Source organism: Bubalus kerabau, chromosome 2 (assembly GCF_029407905.1).
Source record: "Bubalus kerabau isolate K-KA32 ecotype Philippines breed swamp buffalo chromosome 2, PCC_UOA_SB_1v2, whole genome shotgun sequence".
NCBI lineage: Eukaryota > Metazoa > Chordata > Mammalia > Artiodactyla > Bovidae > Bubalus > Bubalus kerabau.
Window position 1 is genome coordinate 1,835,383 of NC_073625.1, and position 25,800 is coordinate 1,861,182.

Sequence of the window (25,800 nt, forward strand, 5' to 3'; positions counted from 1 at the left end):
CAGAATGAAAACGAACTCTTCTGTCTCAGGCTTGACTTGTTTGAGTCTATGAAAGATCACAGACTTGGGCCAAATACTGATTTTTTGTAAACACTACATCATGCAAGAGATGTGAGCTTGCAATCATCAAATCAAGGAACTAAGTTAAAATTCTAATTCTCACAACTAGGATTGGCTATGGTTCTCCAATTTCCTGAATTCTATTAACATGCTATAGTCTGCAGTGTCCCAGAGCAGAACAAGGCTTCAAACCAAGGAGTCCACTGTGGCTGACTGCCATTCAGAGAACAGAAGTCACTGTCATTCAGTTTAGAAGGGACAAAGCAGACAACTTTTTGGGTTATATATTCCAAATGCATACTAGGAACAGGAAGTATTTGGGAAATCTATAACTTCCTCTCAATTTTGCTATGAACCAACAGCTGCTCTAATAAAAATAGTCTTTAAAAATATAAAACACAGAGGCATTGGCCAACTGTGAGGAATGAGAGTCAGAGAGGAATTGAACTAGTCCTTGTGATGATGGAAAGAGATGCTGAATGTGGAAAGTTCCTTGTCATGATTTACCATAAAGGGGGTTAGAATTGTGATGCCAAATTGGACTGGGGGGTTGGGGGGAAGGGGTGCTGAGAGGGAAGGAAGGAAATGCAAGGAAAGAGACTGTTGGCTTTGTGTGATTTGATACAGTGTACACACACACACACACACACACACAAAGTCTTCTTGTAGAGAAAAAGGAGATTATTAATGCAAAGAGATTATTAATCAATGGGGATGGAGATGCAATTCAGAACACAGAACCAAATTTCATCTTCCCAGGTATTTGGAACACTTCCATTGTCACCCTGGGAAGAGAATGCTACAAGCTTCTACCTCCTTTCAATTTTCACTCCATTTCTAGCTGCTGCAAAATTATTCAGATTCAAAGATGAACTCTTTGAAAAACTTCTCATTCAGACACCAGCGCACAGTGTGGGAAGTTCTCCACATGTTTCATTATCATTTCTATTGCTGAGGTGAGGTGATATTTTAAAATGATTTTTACCTATAAACTGCTGCAATCACTTTTGAGAATTATTCAAAATATCCTGCTTCTCTATCCCCACCCCACCCCCCTCTGTATTTTGGTTCCCAGAACTTTCCCTCAAGCCAGTGAAGCCTGGAGACACTGAAGTCATACCCAGGCTGTCTGCATGTGGCTACTCGAGACTCCAGCTGCTTTTGAGAAATGAGACTCGAATCTCTTTGCCATTAATCAGAGATAGAATTATCACTGAGATCTAAACAAATTTCTCTATCTCTGAGCCCCAGGTGAAGAGTTGGAGACTGTTCATATCAACTGCCTCCAGGGAAGAAAAATAATGAGGAAGGCAATCTGAATGACTGAACATTACTGAACAAGCACTTGTTAGGATAATAATTGTCAGCCTTGGCAGATTCAACTGGGAGGAAAATTGATGATAGTAGCTCAGCACAACTGTTCCAACCAAAATGACAGTGGAGTGGGCAGCAGGGGACCTGCTAAGTGGAATAAACAAATGGCCACTAAGAGGGAAAAGCCGAAGGAAAATATTCACTTGGGTTGCAACTCAAAGCACCAACACACATTTTTGCAGACCAGATAAAACTTTTCTAAAACTGCTCACTTTTGCTACAGTTTCATTAACCATATGTTTTCAGGACTATTTTTCCTATCTTTCTCTGTCTGTTCTAGAATAATCCATAGAGATACTCTCTAAAAAGCAGAATGTCTTGACAGTCCGTTACTATGTATATTCATGTAAAAAGAACACTGTGGATTGAATCAAATTCCTTTCCAGGTAGTTTGCTGGCATTTAATCACAATGGACAAGGCCCAGCCTCGTCCCCCTGCCTTTCCATCCAGAATGCTCAGGAAGGAAAGCAACTGCCTGCTCTTCTTCCAGTGATGCTTTCTTCTTTCATTGGTTTCCTCTCATTTTCATTCACATAAGCGATGGCAAATACCTTGAGATTTACTGAAGTAGTTACTTTTAACACCGAAGAAATCCATCATTTGTTGATTAATTCATCCAAGACAAGTTATATTCCACTTGTTATGGGTAGAGTTGAGTTGTCCTCAGGTCAGAATTTTACTTGGAGCATGTTGTAAAAGAGTCAATCGCAGGTACTTTTCTAAATTAAATTTTACTGGGATAAGTAATTTATTTTATGGAAAAGTTTTAAGGCTTATCTCATAAAAACAAAGGAAATGTTGAACTAAGGAAATTTTACAATAGATGATATTACATGAGACCCAACAGGTAATTGGGAAATATAAGTATATATTAGGTTACAAAACTTTGGGGAAAATGAAGAACAATTACTGAAATTTATATTAATTCTCATGAAAACAAAATTAAAGAATTTGAACTGGGCTACAAATTAACAGTTCACCTGATTTCTCTATACCATTAGTAAGACTTCTGACTTTTGATTAAATCATTAGATAGATATAAGCCACATAATTTTTCCAAGTAACTAAGCAGATTTTAATGGTAAATTCTCAGGTCAAATCTAATTCTAAAATTCTGTTATTCTATTGAATATATTTAATAAACTGTCTATATAAAATCCAGAAATTCTATCAATCCATTACATTTATATAAACTACATAAAAACAACCCAAACTTGTGAGCATTTCTCCAACTCTTTGCGACCACATGGACTATACAGTCCATGGAATTCTCCAGGCCAGAGTACAGGAGTGGGTAGCCTTTCCCTTCTCCAAGGGATCTTCTCTATGGGTTCAAAACAAGGTCTCCCACATTTCAGATTCTTTACCAGCTGAGCCATAAGGGAAGCCAAAGAATACTGGAGTGGGTAACCTATCCCTTCTCCAGAGTATCTTCCAGACCCAGGAATCACACCAGGATTTCCTACATTGCAGGTGGATTCTTTACCAACTAAGCTATCAGGGGAAGCCCATAATATAACACATTGTTATATAAACTACATAAAAACAACCCAAAATAGTGACTATTTCCTCCTTTCACCATGTATGCAGTTTTCTGACTCCAATAAAGAGATATAAAATACACAAGGTGTGAGTTTAGGAGCTCTCTATTACAGACTATGGCAAAGACCACAAGCGGAAATTCCATCTAGGGTCATGTAAGTGAGAATGTAATAGGTGAAATAAACCCCAGGTAGCACCGGGCTGAGTTTCAGGAAGCATGGTACACTGCAAGGCACCTGCCCTCTTGAGGCCATTCAGATTAGAATGAAGTTAAAATAATTCTGGCCAAAACAAAACAAAATAACCAAATACTCACGTCTACAGACCAAATTTAGCCAGTGCATTTTGAAAGTCTTAATTCAAATTCCTGTTCTGCAGCATGTCACATATTGCCATAATAATGCTACTTTAAAACAAACAAAGAAATCTCAGTGGACTGAATGAATAAAGAAGATGTGGGAGACTCCCCTGATATTCCAGTAGTGAAGAATTTGCCTTGCAATGCAGGGGATGTGGGTTCAATCCCTGGCTGAGGAACTAAGATCCCATGTGCAATGAAGCAACTAAACCCATGTGCTGCAACTGCTGAGCCTGTGTGCTGGAACTACAGAGCTTGTGTGCTGGAACTAGAGAGTCAGCATGCTGGAACTAGAGAGTCGGAGTGCTGGAACTAGAGAGTCCACGTGCTGGAACTAGGGAGTCCGCGTGCCGGAACTAGAGAGTCCGCGTGCTGGAACTAGAGAGTCCGCGTGCCAGAACTAGGGAGTCCGCGTGCCAGAACTAGAGAGTCCGCGTGCTGGAACTAGAGAGCTTGTGTGCTGGAACTAGAGAGTCTGGGCGCTCCAAGTAGAGAGCCTGCCTGCTGCAACTAGGGCGTCCGAGTACTGCAACGAAAGATCTCTCGAGTCGCAACTGAGACCTGGCCCAGCCAAATAACTCAATGAATAAATATTTTTAAAACAGAAGATGTGATAGATATATACAATGGAATATTACCCAGCTGGTGAAAAGGATGAAAGCATGCCAGCTCCCACAACATGGACGGGCCAGCTAGAGCCTATCATACAAAGAGAAGCAAGGCAAAGACAAATATCATAGGGTATTGCTTATGTGTGGATCTAAAAAAATGAAAGACAAGAATGTATATACAATCAGAAACAGACCCACTGACATAGAAAACACATCAAAGGGGAGCAGAGGGGGGAAAACTAGGAGTTTGGGACACTGCTATATATAAAATAGATAAACAACAAAAGACGTATTTTGGAGTAACCTATAAGCGAAAAGGATCTGAAAAAGGATAGATAGATTATATATATGTATAGCTAGATTGATATAACTGACTCACTTTGCTTATACCTGGAAGTAACACAACATTCTAAATCAACTGCACCACACACACACACACACAAGCTCAGTGGGTTAAACAGCTGTCATTTTTTTCTCAAGCTCACACGTGTGAATAGATCGGAATCAGTTCAACTCAGTGGGTTGGCTGGGCTCATCTACAGCCTGCGGGCTTCATTCAGATCAGCTCCAGGGGTCTCTTGGTGGAGCCCAGGCAGAGTGGTCAACAGCCACTCAGGACAGGAAGACAGACGAGTAAGGTTCCTCTACTCACTATGAAGCTGAGGCAGAGATGGGAAGTAAAACACAGAGAAATGATACGTTGACTCTAATAATTTAACCAACCACATCTGAGTATTTGCTGTGTGATGCTGGGAGGTATTTGTGGTAAAATCTCAGGCTCTAGACATACATAATGTGTGAGTGCCTACATGCATGCTAAGTTGCTTCAGTCGTGTCTGGCCCCTTGCAACCCTACTGACTGTAGCCCATCAGGCTCCTCTGTTCACGGGATTCTCCAGGTAAGAATACTGGAGTGGGTTTTCATGCCCTCTTCCAGGGGATCTTCCCGACCCAGGGACTGAACCTGAGTCTCTTACGTTTGCTGCATTGGCAGTCCCAGACACGCATAGACCTGGTTTGAATTCCAGCCAAGCCACTTACTAGCTGCATGACACTGGGCAGTTTCATTAAATTCTCTCAACTGGAGCTCATTCTTTCTTTCTTTCTTTTTGAAACTTGAGTTACAAAATTTATTTTACCCGACATATCAAAAACAGTATCATTTCAACATGGAATCTTTATAAAATAGTCATAAAATGTCCTACTTTTTTTCAGTGCCAAGACTTTGAAATCCAGTGTGTATTTCACACTTAAAAGGATTTGGTTGGTTGGTTGTTTTGGCCACTCGACATGGCATGAGGGATAATAATCCAACCAGGGATCCAAACTGCCTCCTGCAAAGGAAGTGTGAAGTTTCAACCACTGAACCACCAGGCATGTCCCCCAGTGTTTAGTAGTTAAAGACATGTTCTTCCCACCTACCACTTATTCTTTCTTAAAATACAAACAACAATAGGATTAATACCTATCTCACAGTTTCTACACAGTAAATCAGATAATCAAGTGACAAGCATGGTTCCTGGGGCACCAGGAGACCATTCAAAATGATATGTTAGACTGCATCATCATTAACTGCTTTGGAAAAGGACTTGGAATAGGAAAATCAGCATTTTGTTTTTATTATATCAACTGATACTACAATCTCATTACTTAAAAGCAAATGCAAATTATTCCAAAGAATTTTTTAAATCCAATTTACTTTATCGAATCCCCATATCCTGGAAACACCAGATTGGCAGATCATTCAGTTCAGTTCAGTCCCTCAGTCGTGTCCGACTCTTTGTGACCCCATGAATCAAAGCATGCCAGGCCTCCCTGTCCATGACCATCTCCTGGAGTTCACTCAGACTCATGTCCATCGAATCAGTGATGCCATCTAGTCATCTCATCCTCTGTCGTCCCCTTCTCCTCCTGCCCCCAATCCCTCCCAGCATCAGACTCTTTTCCAATGAGTCAGCTCTTCCCATGAGGTGGCCAAAGAGTTTCAGCTTTAGCATCATTCCTTCCAAAGAAATCCTGGGCTGATCTCCTTCAGAATGGACTGATGATAAGATCTCCTTGCAGTCCAAGGGACTCTCAAGAGTCTTCTCCAACACCACAGTTCAAAAGCATCAATTCTTCTGCGCTCAGCTTTCTTCACAGTCCAACTCTCACATCCATACATGACCACTGGAAAAACCATAGCCTTAACTAGACGGACCTTTGTTGGCAAAGTAATGTCTCTGCTTTTCAATATGCTATCTAGGTTGGTCATAACTTTCCTTCCAAGGAGTAAGCGTCTTTTAATTTCATGGCTGCAATCACCATCTGTAGTGATTTTGGAGCCCCCAAAAATAAAGTCTGACACTGTTTCCACTGTATCCCCATCTATTTGCCATGAAGTGATGGGACCAGATGCCATGATCTTAGTTTTCTGAATGTTGAGCTTTAAGCCAACTTTTTCACTCTCCACTTTCACTTTCCTCAAGAGGCTTTTTAGTTCCTCTTCACTTTCTGCCATAAGGGTGGTGTCATCTGCATATCTGAGGTTATTGATATTTCTCCTGGCAATCTTGATTCCAGCTTGTGCTTCTTCCAGCCCAGCATTCTCATGATGTACTCTGCATAGAAGTTAAATAAGCAGGGAGACAATATACAGCCTTGACGTACTCCTTTTCCTATTTGGAACCAGCCTGTTATTCCATGTCCAGTTCTAACTGTTTCTTCCTGACCTGCATACAAAATCCTTAAGAGGCAGGTCAAGTGGTCTGGTATTCCCACCTCTTTAAGAATTTTCCACAGTTTATTGTGATCCACACAGTCAAAGGCTTTGGCATAGTCAATAAAGCAGAAATAGATGTTTTTCTGGAACTCTCTTGCTTTTTTGATGATCCAGTGGATGTTGGCAATTTGATCTCTGGTTCCTCTGCCTTTTCTAAAACCAGCCTAAACATCAGGAAGCTCATGATTCACATATTGCTGAAGCCTGGTTTGGAGAATTTTGAGCATTACTTTACTAGCATGTGAGATGAGTGCAATTGTGCTGTAGTTTGAACATTCTTTGGCATTGCCTTTCTTTGGGATTGGAATGAAAACTGACCTTTTCCAGTCCTGTGGCCACTGCTGAGTTTTCCAAATTTGCTGGCATATTGAGTGCAGCACTTTCACAGCATCATCTTTCAGGATTTGAAATAGCTCAACTGGAATTCCATCACCTCCACTAGCTTTGTTCGTAGTGATGCTTTCTAAGGCCCACTTGACTGCACATTCCAGGATGTCTGGCTCTAGATGAGTGATCACACCATCATTATTATCTTGGTCATGAAGATCTTTTTTGTACAGTTCTTCTGTGTATTCTTCTTAATATCTTCTGCTTCTGTTAGTTCCATACCATTTCTGTCCTTTATCGAGCCCATCTTTGCATGAAATGTTCCCTTGGTATCTCTAATTTTCTTGAGGAGATCTCTAGTCTTTCCCATTCTATTGTTTTGCTCTATTTTTTGCATTGATCGCTGGGGAAGGCTTTCTTATCTCTTCAGATCATTAGCTGAAATTAAGACTGGTGGAACAAAAAAAGCATTAACCTCATGGTTTCCCTCTGCGAGCCTGGCATTTTGGCCATATTCTTGTCTACTCCAATCACATAGTATAATTGGAAATGAATGAAACGGGGGAGGCAGGTAGGAAGAGAGGGAAGGCAGGGGACAAGAGGGAAGGAAGGAGGGAGAGAGACCAAACCAAAATCAACCGCTGATTATGCAGGACCCTTAGCACCACAGGGGCTGAAGGAGAACAGGACAGAACTGTACTTTGCTTGAAAGACAGTTGCTTTCTTAAATTCCTGTAATCCATGTTTTGAGAATTCAGCATTATGGCACCATATCATCCACTTTCTTGTTGGTCAAAACAAACTGCATTAGCACACTTTTCATTTCAAAAAGAGTCCATGAAGCTTAACTGAAGAAGAAATGGGTGGTGAACTGACACAAACTCCTTCCCACTAGCTGCCTTGGATTATCAACAGTCCCTGTGACCTAAGCCCTCAGGATTGAGACTAAGGCAGCAACTCTCCTGAACTCCTGACCTTGCAGAACGGTTTGGCTCTCTCCGAGCCTCCACACAACCGCGGCCTCCTGTCGGATGGGACCATGGATGTGCCCGGGAGTGAGGCTGCGGTCCGAACCCCTGACTAGCCGGGGGACCCGAGGCAGAAGGTTTCTTGGGGAGGCAGGTGAGCACTGCCAAAGAGTATCTCTGGAGTGAGAGCTCGTCTGAGAGTTCTCATAATGAAATAACTGAATGATGACACAGGGAAAACGGGACCTTTCCATGTGTTTTTACATTTTTTTTTATTTTATTTTATTTTTAAACTTTACATAATTGTATTAGTTTTGCCAAAGTATTTAAAAATGTTTTTACATTTTTAAATACTTAATTTTAAAATATTTTATTCCAAACCTACACTTTTTCACATCTATGGTGTGTTATATGAACTTCTGAAAGCCAGCCTGAAACCGTAACGTTCATGACTACTTTCCCTTGTGCGTCCGGTTGGGGCCCTGCGGGTTGCCGGGTGACTGTTGCTAGGCAACCGCTGGACCACTGCGCACCTACAGGGCAGAAAGTTCCGTGTCTCCCCTGAAGGCCAGCCTTTCCCTTGGAACATCTCTTTCAGAGATACGGATCTGCAGGAATGTCATTGAGCCCACAGGAGTTTCAGCCTAATGGCTCCCAAACCTCCTACTAGCTCTGATTCGAGGAGAAGGAAAAGAACACCCATGTGACACCTACTGAGGGGGCAGCCTAGCGCCGGGACGTCACTCGCTGCTGTGGCTCAGGAGCTAACCCCGCAGAAGTCAGTCTCCAAGGGCGCTCTGTGCTCCTGGGGGTGACCGCCCTGCCGGCCAGCACTGACGGTTCATGAACACAACGGCTCACTTAAGTAACAGGAGTGCGTGTGTGTGCATGTGTGTGCACGTGTGTGTGCGTGTGTGCGTAAGAGAAAGGGAAAGGCGGGAGGAAGGGAAGGAAAGAGAGAGGCAGACAAGACAGACACGGGGTGTGTAGGTGCGAGCCGGGCTGTGAGCAGGAACCAGGGGATGCGGGCTGCTTGTTTTTTGAAAAGAAAGTGAAGTGGGAGTCACTCAGTCGTGTCAGACTCTTTGCGACCCCATGGACTATACAGTCTAGGGAATTCTCCAGGCCAGAATACTGGAGTGGGTAGCCTTTCCCTCCTCTACGGGATCTTCCCAACCCAGGGATTGAACCCAGGTCTCCTATATTGCGGGCGGATTCTTTACCAGCTGAGCCACCAGGGAAGACTTGTTTTTTGAGCATCAACACTAACCTGGGGTTGGTGCTGGGAAGATTTTCCTCCATGAAACAAGGCACTGAAGTAAAATAAGAGAAGGGCAATGGCGTCCATTTCTTGTGCAAAGCTATAGAAATGTCCTTTGTGAGAGGATTGTGGGGGCGGGCTGGGCAAGAGCCCTTTGCTAATGCTTTCTCAGGGACGTCAGTTCAGAGAAGGTTTTGCACAGAGCTGACAGTCTGGGGCTGCAGTCCCTAAAAACCATCGATCAGTTTTTGGGATGGTCTTTTACTCTTCCCACAAGGATGGGGACTCCATTTGAAGACCATGTATAAATTCTCAAGATCATAGATGTTGTAAATGCTGTTCACTCACTGTTATATCCCTGGCCACAAGCACCCATAAGAGGTGTTCAACAAATATTTATTGGAAAAGTGAATGGTACTGAATAAATTCAAAGAGAATTTCACTCTATTATTAACATATACTCTATTTTCCTTAACTAGGTAAACAGTGATATTATTGAGGGGAAAAGTGTAGGCAAGCCTTTTACTAAAGAGAAAATTAAACCATTACTTGATCAGTTTTAATTTTGTAAATTGTACTTCCTCTTGGACAGAGGTGTTCAACAAATATTTATTGGAAAAGTGAATGGTACTGAATAAATTCAAAGAGAATTTCACTCTATTATTAACATATACTCTATTTTCCTTAACTAGGTAAACAGTGATATTATTGAGGGGAAAAGTGTAGGCAAGCCTTTTACTAAAGAGAAAATTAAACCATTACTTGATCAGTTTTAATTTTGTAAATTGTACTTCCTCTTGGACAGAGGTGTTCAACAAATATTTATTGGAAAAGTGAATGGTACTGAATAAATTCAAAGAGAATTTCACTCTATTATTAACATATACTCTATTTTCCTTAACTAGGTAAACAGTGATATTATTGAGGGGAAAAGTGTAGGCAAGCCTTTTACTAAAGAGAAAATTAAACCATTACTTGATAAGTTTTAATTTTGTAAATTGTACTTCCTCTTGGACAGAGGCAACACACAGTGATATGCTGCATGTTCTAGGAAATTCTAAGAATATTTATGTTTTAGCTTCATTTATATTTTGAAAACTTATCTGAACAAAGAATTTCACTTTCATTTGAAACATTTTAACATTCATGGAAACTACTGATCTTAGAGCATGAAGAAATAAAGTTTGGAATATTTAAACTAAAGGTAGATATGTAACATAACACAGTCGATTATTATTTGGTTAGTACTGCTCAATCAGAAAATAAGAGAGAATCCAGTAAGAAAAGCTATCCACTTGAGAAATTTTATAAAAAGAGTGACTATTAATTAAAGAAGAACATTTTAAGGCCCACTTCTAATTGCTTCATTATTTTGGCTCCTAAAGTACAGAAAAAGCTATCAAAAGAAATTTAACACTGATAACAAACTTCATACCAAATTAGAATTAAGTAGTGATATATTTATTAAATAGCTTTTATATAAATGTATATGAACTAAAAATCATGAGTATTTAATGGCTTTATTGATTTCCATTCAATGAGTGCAGTATTAATGTGGCTAAGGCTTGGGTAATGGGAAAAGTTAATTTAATAACTTGGTAGTTGTAAAGAATGGTTTCTCAAACTAAGCTGTTTTATGCAGTTTCTTCAAGGAGACTACAATGTCTGAAAACATTTCAGCAGTGAACATAAACTAGAGAGGAAAGGAGTTGTTTCTGTATTAACTGAATAATGTCACGAGGTCAGCGCCTCAGGCTACCCTTCACCCTTTATCTCTCTCCGGTCAAACCTGAGTCTGACCACTCCATCCCCTGTTGTGATCCCACTGGATCTGAGACACCATCATCTCTGCAGCCTGCAGCCATCTTCCAGCTGGGAGTCCTGCTTACCTCCTACCAACTAAAGTTCATTCTCCAAAGAGAAGCTAGAGTCTGGTTTCAATATACATGAAACCAGGGTCTCCAACCCCTGGTCCACAGACTGGTACCGGTTTGTCACCAGTTAGGAAGGGGAGACCCAGCAGGCGGTGGGCAAGCGAATGACATTCCATCCACGTTGACAGCTGTTCCCCGTCACTCAGGGTACTGCCCGAGCTCCACCTGTCAGGTCAGGAGTGCCACAGGACTCTCAGAGGAGCACAAACCCTACTATGAAGTCTGCATGCAAGAGATCTGGGTTGTGCACTCCTTATGGGAATCATCCTGAAACCATCCCACTTCCACCTCGTGTTTCATGGAAAAATGGCCTCCCATGAAACTGGTCCCTGGTGCCAAAAAGGTTGGGGATCGCTGCATTAGGCCACATCATTCTCTTGTTCTCAAGCCTCCCTTGGCTTATACAGTGCGTGTGCTAAGTTGCTTCTATCATGTCTGACTCTTTGTAACCCAATGGACATAAAGAATAAATTTATAGTTACCAAAGGGGGAAGGGGGTGGAGGAGGGATAAATTAGGAGTGTGGGATTAGGTGATACAGTTCAGTTCAGTTCAGTTGCTCAGTCGTGTCCGACTCTTTGCGACCCCATGAACTGCAGCACGTCAGGCCTCCCTGTCCATCACCAACTCCTGGAGTTTACCCAAACTCATGTCCATCGAGTCGGTGATACAAACCTCTGTATATGAAACAGATAAACAACAAGGTCCTACTGGATAGCACAAAGAACTGTATTCAATATCCTATAATAAGCCATGATGGAAAAGAACATGAAAAGACTCTATGTATAACTGGATCACTTTGTTGTACACCAGAAACTAGCATAGCATTGTAATTCAACTATACTTCAATAGAAAATAAGAAAATAGGTTCAATTATAATGGGCCCAATTTGTGGTGAAAATTTTGAAAATAAAGTATACATTTACTTTCACATATTTAACGTCATGATGGTTTTAAAAGATGTCTACAAGCTCTTTCATTACTCACCTGCCTCCCTCCCCAAAGTGCAGTCCATCTCCCCTGCCCCTAACGGACTGTGTGCGACCCGTGAGACCAGGTCACTGGAAACACTGCAGCTCCTCCGGCTCCTCGCAGCTGCCACGTGGTGAGGACACACGGTGCCCTCCAGGGACGTCCACGTGCGGGTAAGCGAGGCCTCCAGCCAGCAGTCAGAGCGGGCCCTCCAGCCCTGGTCGAGCCTGCCAGTGACTGCAGCTTCGTTTATCATCACTCCTTTCCCGCCTTTGCACAATGCTATTTATAGCCTCCACATCGTTCCTTGACCATCTCAGCGCCAGACCCGTGAGGAGCCCTGAGCCAGGGTCACCCAAGTAAGCCACTCCCACGACCCACAGAAACATGACACGAGAAGACAACTTTATTTATCCATAGTTTGGGGGTGACTTGTTACACAACAAGGTATAACTAACACAGACTCAAAACATACCTTTTTTTTTCATTAAAAGATAGTATTCTTGAAGCAGTTACTGATACACAATTCTGGATAATTTATGTAACCTCTCTGAACCTCCGTTTCTTCGCCTGCATAATGAGAATGATATTATTTCCCACACTAATTTACTGTGAGGATTAAACAGTCCATCATATGTACACAATGATGTAAATTTTACATGATACGTACACAATGATGAAAAAAAACAATGCATCCTATGTACGCTCTTTCTACTTCTGGGTAAAAAGCGTATAATACTTGGAAAGCCCACTAAAGCCCATGAAAATGTATACAGTCCCTCAAAGGAGTCCGACTGAAAATAGCAGTAGAAGGCTCATGCATCTGTAGGGGAGTCTATGTTCAGACGCCCTTTCGAGGCTGAAGAACTGTGTCCAGCTGCTGGGCCAGCCACTGCTGACAGCCCTGAGCTCGGCCTTCTCCCAGGATTAGGCTCAGCTGAAGAAAACGGCCCTCCCCGACCTCACGCCCCCTTTCTGGGGCAGCCAGCCTCAGCCGCTGGTTCATGTTTCGCCTAGATGTCCAGCTCCCTCGCTCCAGATCAGGACACCTCTGAAGAGCGCCCCGGCTCCCACGCGCCCCACGGGAGGCCGAGGCCTTTGCTGTGACTGCAGGCCCACCGAGCGTTTCCTCTGCCCAAGAGTTAGCCATCCTCGGGAGAGGCCCCAAGAAGCCTCCTGTAACTAAACCTCCAGCCCAGAATGGGCTTCCTGGGACCCCAGCTGTGACATGTTACAGGCGGTGCACCTCCCGGGCGCCCCACTCTGCACCTCAGCTCAGGGGTCTGTGGGGATCGGAGTCCAGTTGTGGGTCTGGATGGACAGAGGGCTGGTGAGAACACTCAGCACCGAGTCTCACAGGAGGTCATTTCAGGCTCTTCAGACAAGGCAGGGTTAATCCTGTCAGAGGGCAGTGGAAAAAGATTTTTTCTCTAAGCCAAGTGCAATAGGAGATTTAATTAGATGAGGACAGAGGGGCAGAGATTCTGTGGCAATTTGCATGGTAACTCAAGGACCATTTCAAGAGCTATTAAAAAGTAGAGCCGTTGTTGATTATCATGTGAATTTCTTTAATAGTGTTATGTATCCTTAATGCAAGCGTATCAATAGGGTAATTCTCCTAGGCAAGCACCGATCGTGTTTTGATGGGATAGTGTTGGAATTAAGATCATGGCCTCTAGAATCTTAAAAATGTGAGCTGAAATCCAAGTTAAGCAACATACTGCCTATAAATCCTTACATGAATTAGTTCACATTTTCCGGCTTTGATTTTCATATACATATACTAGGGAACTTAAGACCTACCTCTTAAAATTATTGTGATCACAATGAGATAATACCTGTAAAACATTTAACTGTTTTTTCCATGTCTTAAAACCTCAATACTACATGCTTGTTTCTATGTTTATTATAAACACAAAAAGCAAAAGTACTGAAAGGGGCTTTCCTGATGTTTGCAATGGGTCATCTTAAAAGGCAGGGCAAAGAAGAAATGTAATTGATAAATCGATAATTGATCAGTGGCTTTGCCCCGTATCTCACTCAAACATGATAACCACAGACAGAAGTACCTCCCTACTCTAGACAAACCCCACAAGGTTCCCCAAGAGGTGAGCAGACTGGCCTTTCAGGCCTTATCTGATCTTTATTCAATTGGTACAAATATCATACAAACATGAATAATATGAATATAAAGTAAGATGTAAATAGAAATGTAAATGTTAAGATGAATATATACAGAAAAGGAACTTATTTAGCATTCTAGGGTCAGTAAGTAAGGAAATTGTTTGGCTTTTCTCTTGCCCTCCTCATAAGATTTTGAGAGACCTGCCGGGAGAAGTGCTAAAAGCAAAGGGGGACCTTTCAGAAGGCAAAATAAACACCCCAGGCCCCAGCTAGACAGATGCCTGCAAAGCTGCAGGAACAGTAACACTGACATCCACCTACAGATGTCTACACAGCGCTTGGGGGAGCTTGTCTCTGCTAGACTGAAAGATGAACCTGGCCCTGCAGAAAGTTCTGAAGGCGAAAAGCATCTGGAACATCCCCCAAAGGCAAAGAGTGGGGGCAACAGGAGATCATGGGCTGCACACTCGTGTTGGTGTGGATGGGATACCTGAGTTTGCCCCGTGCCAGGCGGGTGTATGACAGCATGCAGGTGTCAGCCAACGTGATGGGACCCAGCCCAGGAGGGCTGCTTGCTTGGGCCAAGGAAACAGATCAGTTTGTTGCTGAAAAGAGCAGGTGTGAGCATAACCAAATGGTAAGCTGGTGCATGTATTGCTCCAGTGAGGCACGTACACGAGACCGGAAGCCTGGGCATGTGCTGCCGGGCAAAGCGGGTGCGTTACCAGAGACCATGAAACACACTGCAGTGGAGAACAAGCACAGAAACACCTATCGAGACAGAAGGGCACCAGTAGCCACAAACTGCACAGGAGTAAAAGGTGTTGGGCCTTTTGCTTCGAATCTCTATACTTGGTGCATTGATTCTGGAAAAGTCAGAAGGGAAAGGGATAAAGAGTAAAAGACAGATCACAGTCTTGCCAAAAATGCCAAAGCTAAGTGGACCAGAGGAATGTGAATAGTATCTGAGGCTCCATTGCTAAATCAGATCACCTAAGGATTGTTTATCCCTGAATGTGAGGATTTTCAAAAAATAAGATTGTCCTTATAATTGAAAGTAACGAGAGAGCTGTTCTATCTTGCTGAGACACCTTCAGTGCAGGGAAGGGAGCGCCAACAGAGGAAGGTTGAAAGGAGTGATGGGGGCAAATAACATCTGTTTTCCTGGTGTATGACCCTCTGCCCATTCAAGAAACTGGGATAGGGTTAAATATTTCCAGGCAGGAGAAAAAATGGACCATTTATTAGATGACTGTAGTTTTGAACAAATCAAAGATGAAAGAAGACTAAAATGACATAGTCTTCGCTACTTCCAAGGGAGAGGGGGGGAGGTGAAAAAATGCTGGGTACAATAAAAAATCTTGTACCTGTGCATCAGCTGGTGCTGAAAGGTGGGACAGCTTTGCTGCAAGTAGTAACTAGATCAGGAGAAGAAATTCAGTTAGAGACGCCTAAGGAGGTAAGTGGCGTGCACTTGGCTTATTTATGTTTAGCTCACATCCTCTATTGGTTGTACAGGACCTGAGTTTGAGGAACAGGAAACTGAGCAAACATCTCTTTGGAAACCTAAGCCAGTTGCTAAATAAGTTTCAGCTCTCCTGGATGCTTCACAGAATCAATGATGCCTATAGTCAGAAGCACCATGTTTCTGTTTAGTTTCTCTACTTTCTAACATCCATAAATTCAGCAGTGGATGATGAAAGTCTAGATCACACTTAGATATCTAATGCAACTATAAAGAGGCGTCCTCTCTTCTCAGTGAAATTACTCTTTTAATGTTCTTGCTTTCCAATTTACATCAGTTAGAAGCTGTTAAAGTAATGCATAGGCATTAGAAAAATAAAAGAGAATATGGAAAAGAAGATTGCCACTGTCTGTGATCTGTTCATCACATTGCCTGTTGAGTTTATATCACTGGCTTCAGATTTATCCAGTTTCTTGTCTTTTATGACTGGAAACATTAAGAACAACCTGTCAGCTCTGTAAAATAACATTTGTAGTCCTCTAAATCTTCTCCACGTAATCTTTAATAACTGTCTTATGTTCAAGTTGACAGCAAGCAAGTAATAAAATGCTTAATACTGTTTTATAGGTCACATAACACAACAGTTTATTTTAGTTCAACAGGGCAATAACAGGTAACAGATAATGAAGTCAGTACAGATTTGTATAATGCAGTTTCTGAGTTGGCAACAGCTTTGGAAAAGCCTTAGAAAATCTTCTTCTGAGTGATATCAAAACAGAAGGGCAGGTTGCATTTTCTCTCTTTCTAATGACTCATAATACCAGAGTCAATATCAGAGATGCTGCACTTCAATTTTCAAAACGATGGCTATTATTATGTAAACAAATCAACTTTTTAATGGGAAAAGATGTCTTTCTCCCAGAACTTCAAATGACAAAAGTGAAAGAAGCAAAGAAGTGATTATTCTGCAACTATTTAGGAATACAAAATCATCCAAGACATCTCTAATATAGTAACAACCACTGGCCACCTATGACTATTGAGAAATAAAAATAACAATTAACTGAAAAGCAATAAAATACAAAATCCATTGATTTTAAAAGGTTATATTCTTTGTGGCTTATCTTCCTTTTCTCTACTTTAACAGTTTGAACATAGCTGGTTTAGAGGGTCTTTCACACAGTTTTATAATTTCTAGATATCTTGGTGCTAATTCCACTCATTTTTTGCATCGAGTGACACTGTGTGTTCCCAGGAAGTACAGTGTTCTTTGGCAGCTTAGTTCCAGCTCTACACTTCAGCAGTGCTCCAGACCCTGCCCCTCTTTGGCACTTGGTGGCCCAGCGGTCAGGATTCTGCCCTTTAACTGACAAGGGCACAGGTCTGATTCCTGGTCAGGGAACTAAACTCCTGTTAGCTGCACAGAATGGCAAAAAAGCAAAACAAAACAAACTCAGAATGCATCCTTCACCAGATATCTGTGTGTAGTAGTCTAAGAGCTATTTCTCTGTTTCCTCCCCCCTTCCCATTCCTTACTCACTCTTGAACTCTGACCTTCATTATATCGTTTGGAAGATCTGCTCCACCAGATGGATGCACCTGTGTGCATACTAAGTCTCTTCAGTCACGTCCGACTCTTTTGCAACCCCATGGACTGTAGCCCACCAAGCTCCACTGTCCGTGGGATTCTCCAGGCAAGAATACTGGAGCAGATTGCCATTTCCTCCTCCAGGGGATCTTCCCTACCAGGGATCGACTCCGCAGGAGGATTCTTTACCACTCACGCCACCTGGGAAGCCCTGGGTGCACCTACTTTCCTACCAGTTCTGTGCGGTGATTTTTCTTTGATTCTTTTTGCATAATCTTTTCCTCATTGCATCCCATATATGGTTAAGATCTAATCTGTATAATAAAGTTTTCATTCTACGTACTCCTGGTTGAACTTCAACTGAACTCATACTAAAGATGATTGAATTTCTAAAGCTGGTGTGTGAGGAAGGGTACTAAAGAAGTGATGGCAAATGCATAATGTGAAGGAATGCTTCCAGCTGCAAGTAACAGAGTCTATCAATAGTAGCTTAGATCAAAATGGCATGGAAAGCTAACTTAATAAATATAGAAAGAAGGTATCTTGGAATTGGTACCTGTATCATTACATACCCAGGCTCTAATTTACTCTCCATTAACCTCAATTTAATATTTTGTTTTTATGTTTGGTGTTTCATTCACAAGAGGGCTGCCATGTCTCCAGAAATTACATCTGTGTTCAGCTAGTAAGAAGGTATAAAGTGCAAGATCAGAGGCTGGTGTCTCCTGTGTTAGAAAATGCAATGTTTTAGTAAATTCTTCCAAGCTGACCTCTCCTTATATCTCATTGGTCAGTATTAAATCAAAAGAAAAATGAGATTGCAATAACTGGCTCAGGCTAATGTGGATAATTTGCATATGGCATAAGGGTCTACATGTGCTCACAATACGGGATCTCTAGCCACTGGCCAACAAATTAAGGTTCCTATAGTAGAAAAGGAATATATGAAGGGAAGGGATGATTATTGAGTATGAAAGACCCAGTGTCAGCTTTGGGGTGGAGGAGGAATAACAGAACATGCTCAGCATATGACGAGATCCCAAAGGGGCCAGGTCATATAGTACTCAGGTGCTGCAAAGGTGAGGGAAACAACAAAGACGGCATTCTAAACATTGTGGTCTTGAGTCTAGAAAACTGAAGAGCTTGGAACAAAAGAATGGCACAAACAAAGCAGTGTTTTAGAATGGTGATCTACTAGAATTTTTGGTCTCTAAGGAGAAATGTGAAAGTGAAGTTGTGTCCAACTCTTAGCGACCCCATGGACTGCAGCCTATCAGGCTCCTCCATCTATGGGATTTTCCAGGCAAGAGTACTGGAGTGGGGTGCCATTGCCTTTCACTTTTCACTTTCATGCATTGGAGAAGGAAATGGCAACCCACTCCAGTGTTCTTGCCTGGAGAATCCCAGGGATGGGGGAGCCTAGTGGGCTGCCATCTATGGGGTCATGCAGAGTTGGACACGACTGAAGTGACTTAGCAAGGAGAAATGTAATGTTTCCACAAGGACTCCTTCTTTCCATAATCTTCCCTTAAGGAGGCACGAAATTGAAACCCCAGGATTCCAGACCAGATTTTTAGGTGTAATGGTAGTAGATTTGCCACAAAGTTGATAAACTGGGACTCCTGCAGATGTCCCCTAAACCGCCTGGATCAAGCCAGCAATCGAGGCAACCCCGACTAAAGGCAGGCACCTTCCTTTGCCCCTGTGTCCCCCATAGGTTCCTGTTGCTGCTGTCTGGTATAGCTGAGTGCTAAGCTCTCTGCTGCACTTAGGCAGAAGAATAAGCTTGGGCAAGTGAAACTTCTACTGCTCTGCTTGTCTCATGGCTTCATTTGTGTGTCACAAATTGCCTGAGTTCTGTATTGTGTCCTCATGTTGATAATGGTATTTCCCTAGAATTGAAAACAGATATTTCATTCTTGATATGGTAAATTTTCCAAATGTCTCACTTAGAACTTTAAAGATAAGTAAGCTTACATTTTATAAACATTATCTATTCATATTTTTTTGAGAAAAAAAATCTGTGGTTTTACCTATTTAAAGCACAATTTACATCCTGGATAAAGAAAGGGGTTCACTTATTTTTAAATGAATTTTTTTTTTTAAAAAAAAGGACAAGCAATACATCCTATGGAGAAACTAAAAATAAAACTACCATATGATCCAGTGATTCCACTCCTGGGTATATATTCAAAAAGAAAGAGAAAACAGAAAACATTAACTTGAAATGATATATGCACCCAATATTCATAGAAGTATCATTTACTACAGCCAAGATATGGAAGCAACCCAACTGTCTATCAAGAGATAAATGGATATAGATATGATATATCTCACATACACATACAATGGAGTATTACTTGGTCATAAAAAGATTGAAATTCTTTGACTTGAAACAATGTGGATGGAATTAGAGGAAATTATGCTGGGAGGGATTGGGGGCAGGAGGAAAGGGGGACGACAGAGGATGGGATGGCTGGATGGCATCACCGACTCAATGGATGTGAGTCTGAGTGAACTCTGGGAGTTGGTGATGGACAGGGAGGCCTGGCGTGCTGCGATTCATGGGGTCACAAAGAGTCAGACATGACTGAGAGACTGAACTGAACTGATGCTTGGCCAGATGAAGAAAGACAAATACTCTATACACTTATATGTAAAATCTAAAGAATAAAAGAAACGAATGTAAATAACAAAATGGAAACAGACTCACAGATCCAGAAAACAAACTGGTGGGAAGCAGCGGGGAAGGAAGGAGAAGAGGCAAGACAGCGATGAGTGATGAAGAGCTACAGCTAGTGTGGATGAAATAAGCAAGCCACAAGGCTACATGGTGCAGCACAGGAAGACACAGCCACTGTTTCTAATGACTGTAAATGGAGTATATGTACCATAGCTTTCTTACCCATTCATATTGTAAAGTTAAAATAAAATAAAATATAAAAAAAATAATAATAATAAATAAAAAGAAAAATAAATAAATGGAGTATAATATTCAAGCAACATCATGCTGCATACCTGGAACTAATATAATATTGCAAAATGACTCTACTTCAATAAAATATATATAAACTAAAGTAATTAATAAAAAGCTATTATGTTGTAACAACAATTCCAACTAGATTCAATTCAATCATTTTAAGTTCTCTTTTCATAAGTCTTCAGAAAGCATTTAGTATATTGAAACACTTAGGAGATAGTTTCATGAGTAGTATAGGTATTATCCTATTTTAGAAAAAAAAATGAATTCAGCATTCCTTATAGTTGGGCAAAATTTAGAATATTCCACCTATTTACCAAATCTATTAACAGAGTAACAAATGTCCACAGAATGAACCCTCTGAAAGAGAAAGGGAGCATGACATTGATAAAGTAGCTCAAATCTGGATGGTAAATGTTGGCCTCACACAGGGTTAAAGAACACATATTTCTGCAGTGCAACTTTCCTTCCTCTTTTACCAAAATAACTCAATCTATGATATTTGACAGGTAAATAATATTCCAGTTTCCAAGCCATTCTTCATATTTCTACATCAGCTTAATCAAACTCCTATCCAATGGAGAATGTCAGAAATATTTGAGGCAGATGGCAACCTACCTAAACAGTAGGCAGCCACATTCTTTTCTCAAAGTAAGAAACAGTAGTTTAGATACAAACCTGAGAAAGAGTTCATCCAGCATCACATTAGAGGAGACTGAGTGGCTGAGGGAGACCTTTGGCATCAGGCTCCCAGTTCAGTTTAGTTCAGTCCCTCAGTCGTGTCTGACTCTTTGCGACCCCATGAATCGCAGCACACCAGGCCTCCCTGTCCATCACCAACTCCCAGAGTTCACTCAGACTTACGTCCATTGAGTCGGTGATGCCATCCAGCCATCCCATCCTCTGTCGTCCCCCTTTCCTCCTGCCCCCAGTCCCTCCCAGCATCAGGGTCTTTTCCAATGAGTCAGTTTTTTGCATCATGTGGCCAAAATATTGGAGTTTCAGCTTCAGCATCCATCCTTCCAATGAATATTTGGAAGGACTGATTTCCTTTAGGATGGACTGGTTGGATCTCCTTGCAGTCCAAGGGACTCTCAAGAGTCTTCTCCAACACCACAGCTCAAAAGCATCAATTCTTCAGTGCTCAGCTTTCTTTATAGTCCAACTCTCAAATCCATACATGACTACTGGAAAAACCATAGCTTTGACTAGATGGACCTTTTTTGGCAAAGTAAATCACTGCAGATGGTGACTGCAGCCATGAAATTAAGATGCTTACTCCTTGGAAGAAAAGTTATGACCAACCGAGACAGCATATTAAAAGCAGAGACATTAGTTTGCCAACAAAAGTCCGTCTAGTCAAGGCTACGGTTTTTCCAGTGGTCATGTATGGATGTGAGAGTTGGACTGTGAAGAAAGCTGAGCACTGAAGAATTGATGCTTTTGACTTGTGGTGTTGGAAAAAACTCTTGAGAGTCCCTTGGACTGCAAGGAGATCCAACCAGTCCATCCTAAAGGAGATCAGTCCTGGGGGTTCATTGGTAGGACTGATTTTGAAGCTGAAACTCCAGTACTTTGGCCACCTCATGCGAAGAGTTGACTCATTGGAAAAGACTCTGATGCTGGGAGGGATTGGGGTCAGGAGGAGAAGGGGACGACAGAGGATGAGATGGCTGGATGGCATCACCGACTCGATGGACATGAGTTTGAGTAAACTCCAGGAGTTGGTGATGGACAGGGAGGCCTGGCGTGCTGCAATTCATGGGGTTGCAAAGAGTTGGACACAACTGAGTGACTGAACTGAACTGAACTGAATGTCTCTGTTTTTTAATATGCTGTCTAGGTTGGTCAAACTTTTCTTCCAAGGAGCAAGCGTCTTTTAATTTCATGGCTGCAGTCACCATCTGCAGTGATTTTGGAGCCCCCAGAAAATAAAGTCTGTCACTGTTTCCATTGTTTCCCCATCTATTTGCCATGAAGTGATGGAACCGGATGCCATGATCTTAGTTTTCTGAATGTTGAGTTTTAAGCCAACTTTTTCACTCTTCTCTTTCACTTTCATCAAGAGGCTTTTTAGTTAGTCTCCCAATCATAACTTTAATTATTAAATCCTATTGCAAACCTGCCATCATGGTTCTCCCACCTTACTCTGGAGCAACCTTTGAGGTTAATTTCACTTGTTCCTCTATATGTCTCTCACTTTCCAGAGAATAAACACTAGCTTAATATTTCAATGTATTAAAAAAAAATCCCTGGTTATTTCTGAGTTAGCTCACATTCTCTTTGGTTGGCAGATGCAGAAGCGGAAGCGTGGAACGTATCTTTTATCCAGGGAATCAAGGAAGGTCAGTGAATCTCCAGATCTCAGTGTTCCCTCTGGCTGGGCAGTTAAATGCCGAGTGCACATCCTCGTGCTGTCTTCACTCTGCCATTCTTGTTTCCAGGTGGCATGTTTAACAACGGACGTATCTCAGACCCCTTAGAAGGAACCTGCAAAGACTTCCTTCAGGAGCTGATTCTGTTTATCAAGGTAGCTGTAGGAAGCTATCAAATTCAGAGGAAAAATATGATGTAGAATTTTTTTCTTGAGAAGGATAATAATTTATGGAGAAGGCAATGGCACCCCACTCCAGTACTGTTGCCTGGAAAATCCCATGGATGGAGGAGCCTGGTAGGCTGCAGTCCATGGGGTTGCTAAGAGTCGGACACGACTGAGCAACTTCACTTTCACTTTCTACTTTCATGCATTGGAGAAGGAAATGGCAACCCACTCCAGTGTTCTTGCCTGGAGAATCCCATGGATGGGGGAGCCTGGTGGGCTGCAGTCCATGGGGTTGCACAGAGTCAGACACAACTGGAGCAACTTAGCAGCAGCAGCAACACACACCAGTGGTAAGTTGTCATATTATTATTTTCATTTCTACATCTTAGTGTTGATGATGAATTGAAACATTGGGAAAACTGAATCATGAGCATGTAAATCAGACTTTTATCTCAATTTAGTGTTACAGACAGTAATCGAAGCTACCTGTGGTAAGGGGTCTGAAAAAGGGTAGGATTTCTTAATTGCTCAAAGAAATTCCTTAACTTAACATGGGGAAAAACCATGTATTACAGAATACAGTGACTATACTTTGACATTACATGTATTGCTTATTATCTACAGAGGAGCAATCCCAGTTCCACCCCCACTCCACCCCACCCCACACCGCCGCCGCCACCCTGACCCCAGATATCAAAACCCACACATGCTCGAGTCCTGTATATGGAATGGTCCAGTACGGTCAGTCCTCTGTGTTCACAAATTGCACACTGGTGGCTGGCTGAAGGTGAAACCATGGATACAGAGGACCAACTATATATATTCCCCAGAAGTTATTTCTGGATTGAAAAATAAAAAGGAACATGACTACTTTAATAAACTACTCAAGATTTTGTTCAAATAAGAGGCTTCCTCTGTCCCTTCCAGCAGAATCAAGTATCCTCTAAAGAACACCTGAAAGATCACTAGCACTCAAGAAGCCCGGCTCCTCGCTGAGGAGTTGGTACTTAAGCTTTGTAGTTCTCAAATGGCCCTCTATAGTTCAGTTGCAGAGTAAAAAATTTTTAAGTAAATGCTTTTTAAATCTATGATATATTGTTATATAAAGTGTGCAAAATTGAACAAAATAAGGAAAGGAATGGACGTTAGAATGAAAGAAGGAAGGAAGGAAACAGAAACACATGAGAAAAGTCAGACAAGTAGAAAGTGTAACAGGGAAGAACAAATCTGACTCCATATTAGATCCACTTCTGTTATTTTAATCTTTGTAATCTATTGCATTTGCTATGGGTTAATCACTAAAGGCGTGTTGCCTATAGCTTAAAGTACACATAATGGCCCATCTCTGGCAACCCTGCCTCCCAGGTAATAAGCATGAAGCTAAAATACCTTAGTTTAGCTCACAGGAAACATCCTGAACAGGCCCTCCTGTGAATAGTTACCACGAAGAGGAATTTAACACATTCCCTCTGGAGTCTGGCCTGAACCCGGAAAAATCTTCAACACCTTGGCTTTTTAAAAACCTTTACCTCTTTACCTCCCCTTCTTAATTCTGTAAAAGAAACTACAGCCAAACCCAGGCGAGATGCCTCTGTGGTGGGATACCAGGCCACCATTCTCCTGGTCTGCGGGCTTTTCGAACTGTCTCTCTTCCTTGCCCAACACCTGTCTCTAGGTTTATGGGCCTGTTGTGCAGCAAGCAGTATGAGCTTGGACGTGGTGATAAAAATACAGAGGATATACTAAAGACTGTGGAAGGGTGGGATGGAGGAAGCAAGGAAAGTGAGTCTGAAGGGAAGGTCCAGATTTGATTCTGAGTGCCCTGGAATAAGGAAGCCGCCTAAGGCCCTGCTGTTTGCCTCTAACTGAGGTTCCCTGGAAGACTCGGGCCAAGTTAAACACTTCTGCTCTCAGTCCACAGAGAAGCCGGTTCACCTCTCTGGTTTCCAGGCACTTTCCTTCTTTTCAAAAGTACAGACTTCTAGCTCCTAGCACCTCAAATCACTATTGAACTACAAGGCTCTCCAGTCATTAAAAACAGCAGCTTCCCTCAGGGTAGAGACAGTGGGCTTGGTAAGCTGAGCACCCTAGGAATATAGCTGCTGGAAACAAAGCCAGGTTCTGGTCAAAATCCAGACCTTTGGTCATCTTCAAGTCCCAAGTTATTCATTAAAATCAGTTTGGAGACAAACCCAATCACATCCCCTTTCAGGTCCCTGCGTCTCATCCTCTAAATGACCTCAGTTTGAAGTTAGTTTCATATAAAGAGGAGACTGGGGGTGAGGGGAGGGAAAGGAGCCCGTCTCCTCTGAAGGAGGCTGAGGGGAGAGGAGCAAACCATCCTGACTTCCCCCTTGTCAACGCTTCACTCCTCAGGACATAGGAGTTTCACTTTCCAGAAACTCAGTCTTTCCTGAAACGTAATAATGCTCTTATTTTTAAGAAGTATAAAAAGCCACACTCAACGGCCTTTCTTGAGGAGAAAAACTGGTAAAGAATAAAAAGCATGACCCCTTGTCCCATGTGTGGCTCCTATGATTAGACTTAAAGAGTTTGGGCTTTTAACTTTTCTTCACCTGTAAAAGGAGCATAGTACAGCTTTCCCTGCTATCTGAGTGAAGAATGTTCCCGTGGAAGCTTTCCTAAGTGGAAAATTGGGATAAACTGAATAAGCACGACCTTAGGACACATTGGCTAACAAATCTAGGAAATAAACTGAGGTCAAGCAGAGATGCCCACAGGCACAGTTCGCAGCCAAGGTAGCCTGATGCTGCGAGGCTGTGTAGTTCTGGAGGACTGGGAAAGATTCGGAGGTGGTGCCACTCTGAGGGGCGGGGCCTTGTTCAGAACCCTGTCCACCTGTGGATGGCAGGAAGGAAGAAACTAACACAGCCCCCTTCCCCTCCGCCTGAGGCTTGCCATTCTAGGAGGTG